Here is a 6000-nt window from a genome sequence, read left to right as displayed (position 1 = left end):
TCCCGTCCCATCCCCGCGAGTTCTTTTCCTGTCCCCGCCACACCCTTGCAAACTCTGTCCTCATCTGCACAAGCCTCAAACACTTTCAAATCCTAAGTAGCAATATTCTAGAGCTCAGATTGTGATGTCATAATGCCTCATTCCACCAATGTCTAAGCTCCGTCCTCATCTGCACAAGCCTCAAACACTTTAAAATCATAAGTGTTCGAGGCTTGTGCAGATAAGGCAGAGTTTACAGGGGACGGGATAGGAAAATTGAGTTCCTGCGGGGACGGGGATAAATACAGGGTACAGATAAGAAACACTTACCTATAAATGGAGTTCCCAGACAGGAGTACAGAGAGAGGAGAGAAACTGAGGAGCTGCCATTACAATTTGGAGTAATCTACCTGTTTACAGTAGGACGGATATCAATTACTTAAGGTTTTGTAAAAATTTGAACACTTTTTTATATGACGTAATATTCATGTTATGATATTTTAATTATTGATTATTTTTGTATTTTCCTGTAGATTTTACAGCCTCTTTGAATGTAAATCGACTTGAACCTTTTTGGTATAGTACAATTAATAAATTATGGATTAGATTAGATTAGAATTGTATGCGGAAATGGATAGGAAGACAATTAAGTGACTTGAGGAGAGAGGCAATGTAAGCCTAGTGACATTGGCGGAATATAAGTTGTGCAGCAAAATTTTGAATGGACTTGAAGGGAGAAAGATGGTTTACTGGAAGACATATGAGAAGCAAATTGCAGTGACCTAGGCAAGAGGTGATAAGAGAGTGGATATGGGCTTTGGTAATGTGCTCAGAGAGGAAAAGTCAGATTTTGGTGATATTGTAGAGCACTGTTCTTCAACTACCGGTCCGCAGAAAATTTCTGCCAGTCCGCACAGGGCCAGCGAGATCGAGTCGGCAGTTCAAGTTCCTGCCGACTGTGGTTCCTGCCGACTGCCGTTCCTCCCAGCCTTGGGCGATCAAGACAGGCTGCCGACGTCGGGCCCTTCCCTCTGTGAGTCTTGCCTGTTCGGAAACAGGAAGTTGAAACAAAATAGGCGGGACTCAGAGGGAAGGTCCTGACGTCGGCAGCCTGTCTTCATCGCCCGAGGCTGGGAAGAACCGCAGTACCCTCAAACTATCCCATTACTGTCCCATCATCCCTAAAACTTCCCAAGCCCCCCAAACTATCCTCACCCCAAACTACTTCTTTGCAACTACCCCCTCCTACTACACCCAAAGAGCTCCACCCCTAAAACTACCAATGCAACTGCCCCCCCACTCCCCCAAACTGTTCAACCCTCCCAAATTACTCATCCCGCACCTATCCCACTACCCCAAATTATTCAACCTACAAAACACCCCTAGCAATTTCCCCTCACTCCTAGAACTAGCCCTCTAACAGCTCAAACCTCTCCCCCACACCACCATCACCCCAAACTCTATCACCCCACAAATCTACTCTTTGCATTTGCTCTACCATCTGCCCCATCCCTAAACTTACCCCCCTGCAACTAAACCTAGACCCCCAAAATACAGATACACACACACACACACAGACAAATAGGATTTATAAATAATTCCCTGTGGGATACATTTAATTCATTCTACAAGGGGTGCTGAAAAGTTCTCACCCCAACCAAGAAGGGAATGACAGGAATATGATTCAATCAATGATCTGCAGGGAGAGAGCTGCAGGTACAAGGGAGATGGTCAGCGTGTGCGGGAGCAAGATCCTGGGAAGCCTTCAACAGTGGCTGTCTCCCCTCCCAGCAGCTCTACTTGCCAGGGCAGTGATTCACCAGCAACTTCCTCTTTCCTCAGAGGGGGCAACGGACCCAAGGCTGCCTAAATAAATCACAGCTGCAGGCAAGTACTGAGAACTGTTGGAATGGGAGGAAGCCACTGTAGGAGGCTGGGAAGGTAATGGATAAAGGGAGAGCTGCTACTGGACCTGGAGGGAGGTAGAAGGAGAGATGCTGCTGGGAGGGGAGGAGGATGGGAAGAGAGTTAATGTTGGATAGGGGAGGAGGAAAGGGAGAAGGAAAAAAGGAAGGAAACAGCTGGCAGGGAGATTACAGGAGGGGAAGGGGATCAGGGTGGAATGGAGAAATCAGATGAGGGAAAGGGGAGAGAGAGGAATGAGAAAGTAGAGAGAGACTGATGCTGGAAAAGGGGTCAGCAGAGAAATGAGAGAGGGATAAAGATGCTAGATCTAGTGTAGGAGAGATAAAAATGAATAAAGCAATGAAGCTGGAATGAATGATGTAAAAAGGAGAGAGGAGGCACAGGCTGGATGGACAGGGGAGAGGGGCATAGAAAGAAGTAAGATACATATGGAAGGAGGAGAGGGCAGACAGTGGATGGAACGGGCAGATGCTGGATTGAAGAGACAGGGCAGACGCTGGAAGGAAAAGAGTGAAAAGAAGATGAAAGCAGAAACCAGAGACAACAAAAGGTAGAAAAAAATCATTTTATTTCTATTTTGTCATTAGAATATATCAGATTTGAAATATATATCCTGCTAGAGACATAACTGGGGACTGCAGTATTCTGTTAGCATGATATTTCTGTGTAGCATTCTATAATAACTTGGCTTGTTCAGTTTTCTTGATAGTAGAGGGGATATATGTGAAGGGGAGGGGAGACAGGGGTTTTGTTGGTCCGTGCTCTGTATATTTGTAATTATAAAATCACAATTGTTCAGAATATTGTTTCTTTTTATACTTTAATAAAATGCGTTCAATATAAAATCATAACTGCAGCTTGTGCAGATAGAATCAAATGGTTTGCGGGGACCGAGCTCGCGGAGATGGGGTATAAATGGGTTTTTAAATTTCAGTCTTAATAGTTTACCGGTCCACAAAATAATTCTTTTATTTCTGCCGGTCCACGGGTGTAAAAAGGTTGAAGAACGCTGTTGTAGAGCAACAAATGACAAGCTTTAGCAGTCTGTTGGATTTGTGCAGAGAAAGAAAGAGAAGAGTCAAAGATGACCCCAAGGTAGCAAGCTGATGAGAGATGAAAATGAACGATGAAATGAGTAGATGAAAATGAACGATGTAAATTAAAGAACTAAGGCTGGTACTGGTCTGTTTCCCATATGTGGCTATTTGGTGTAGGATGGGCTGGAGAGGGCATCAATGGGAACTCCACTAACTTGGGACGTGAGGATGTTACTGGCCAGACTCTACTGAAGGGAATAGACTTAGTAGATAAGGACAGGTTGTTCACCCTCTGCAAGGTAGGGAAAGCGAGAGGGCACACACTAAAATTGAAAGGAGATAGATTCCGTACAAACGTAAGGAAGTTCTTCTTCACCCAGAGAGTGATAGAAAACTGGAACACTCTTCCGGAGTCTGTCATAGGGGAAAACACCATCCATGGATTCAAGACAAAGTTAGACAAGTTCCTGCTGAACCGGAACATATGCAGGTAGGGCTGGTCTTGGTTAGGGCACTGGTCTTTGACCAGAGGGCTGCCACGTGAGCAGACTGCTGGGCATGATGGACCACTGCTCTGACCCAGCAGTGGCAATTCTTATGTTCTTATGTAGATATCCTGCAAACAGGATGGCTGGATAGGCTGGAGTAAGCTTGGACGGCAACTTCAGCATGAACCTTGGACAATACCACATGGACTTTACAGTCTATGAGCCAGGAATACCAAAGAAGAAACAAGTTAATTAATCATGTATTTATAATGGGCATAACTAATGGGCAGACTGGATAGACTGTTCATGTCTTTATCTGCCGTCATTTGCTATGATACTATAACTACAAAAGTTGCCAGGTAAAATCAGCAGCTGAAAGCTGCTTTCCCTTTGTGAATAAAAGTACCTGTGATATTTTACAGCTACGGGGAGTTTCCTTTTGCAAATTCACTTGCAGGTCAGTAAATGCTTGTAAGTGACACATCTACTTTGCTATTGAGACAGACATGGAGGAAGCCACTCCTTGCTCTAGGATTGGTAAAATGGAATCTTGCTGCTTTTGGGGTACCTGTGAACTGGAATGACTGCTGTTAGAAACAGGATACTGGGCTAAATGGACCACTGGTCTGACCCAGTAAGGCTATTCTTATGTTCTTATTTTAGAAATGCTCCCAGAGTGTGGTGTAGTGGTTAGAGCTACAGCCTCAGCACTCCTCCACCTCCCCAGGAACATTAGATAGACTGTGAGCCCACCGGAACAGATGAGGAAAATGCTTGAGTACCTGATTTGTAACCTGTTTTGAACTCCTTTGGGAGGACAGGCTAAAAAAAAAAAAAAAAAAAATCAAATTAATTAATCCCTATATTCCAAAACTGAATTTCATTGAGGAGTCTGGGACAATTCTTAGATGTTCTCGAAGGAAGAAGTAAACCTTGGAGAACATTTCCAGTGAGTACTCCCTTAAAAGACTCATGCATGGATGAGCATCTAGAGTGACTTAGACATGGTAGTGGTAGTGGGGCTTGGTCTTCAACGAACAGCTAAATAAACTGCAAGCAAATATGCTGCTTGTCTCAAAGTATTCATACTAGAAAATGACACGGAGACAAATTTTTTCCTGTCCATGCGGGAACTCATTTTCCCTTTTCCCGTCCTGGTGAGTTTTCTTCCTGTCCTTGCCCCATTTCTGAAAGCTCTGTCCTCATCTGCACAAGCCTCAAACACTTTAAAATCATAAGTGTTCAAGGCTTTTGCAGTTAAGACAGAGCTTATAGGAATGGGACAGGGACAGGGACAAAACTCATGGGAACGGGACGGGGGAAAAAACTGTCCCCATGTCATTCTCTAATTCATACCCAGCAATGGATCTACCTAGGTCTTATTTCCTGTGTTATTGGTTAATAGCGTCCTTTGTCTGAATAAGATTTTTGTAATGGGATAATTATCTCACAATAATTTCCTCATTTGTCACTTGAATTCAACAGCTGCATACTAATTGGCCTCATTTTTAAAATACGTCATTCTTCTAGAAAACTGTTAAAACAGGAAACCTTAAAAACATAGAAACCTAGAAATATGATGGCAGATAGAGGCCAAATGCCTCATTCTTATGTTTGTATTAATATATTTAAGACAAACTGGAGAAAATAGTTCTTCACACAATGTGTAATTAAACTCTGGAATTTGTTGCCGGAGAATGTGGTGAAATCAGTTAGCTTAGTGGGGTTTAAAAAATGTTTAGGTAATTTTCTGAAAGAGAATTCCATAGTACTACCACTATTACTAATCACTTATATAGTGCTGAAAGGCATACACAGCACTGTACATTTGACATGTCCCTGCTCAGAAGAGCTTACAGTCTTACTTGAACAGCCAGACATGATATGTAGGGTTGGGGATGCAGCACCCAAAGTGAGAGGAGTTAGGTGTCGAAAGCACTCTCAAAGAGGTGGGCTTTTAACTGGGCTTTAAACACTGCCAGAGACTGAGCCCACATTAGGGATTCGGGCAGCTTGTTCCAAGCATATGGTGCTGCAAGGTAGAAGGGACAGTCTGGAGTTGGCAGTTGAAGAGACTGGCACAGATAAGAGGGACTTACCAGCTGAGTGGAGCTCATGGCGGGAGGGGGGGGGGGACAAAGGGGAAGATAAGTGAAGAGAGATAGAGGCAGCTGAGTGAGTGCATTTGTAGATCAGTAAGAGGAGTTTGAATTGTATTCGGAAATGGATGGGAAGCCAATGAAATGACTTTAGGAGAGGGGTAGCATGAGTATAGCGGCTCTCCAGGAATATGAGTCGTGCAGCTGAATTCTGGATGGATTGGAGGGGAGTGAAGTAGGAAGGCCTGAGAGTAGTGCGTTGCAGTAGTCTAAGCATGAGGTGATGAAGGTGTAGATAAGTATTTTGGTAGTGTGCTCAGAGAGGAAGGGTCAGATTTTGGTAATATTATAGAGGAAGAAGCGGCAGGTTTTAGCAATATGTTGTATCTGGGTGGTGAAGGAGAGAGAGAGAGGTCAAAGATGATCCCAAGATTACAAGCAGACAAAGCAGGAAGGATGAGTGTGTTGTCC

Source organism: Geotrypetes seraphini, chromosome 3, assembly GCF_902459505.1.
Source record: "Geotrypetes seraphini chromosome 3, aGeoSer1.1, whole genome shotgun sequence".
NCBI classification, from domain to species: Eukaryota; Metazoa; Chordata; class Amphibia; order Gymnophiona; family Dermophiidae; genus Geotrypetes; species Geotrypetes seraphini.
This window is presented reverse-complemented; position numbering follows the sequence as displayed.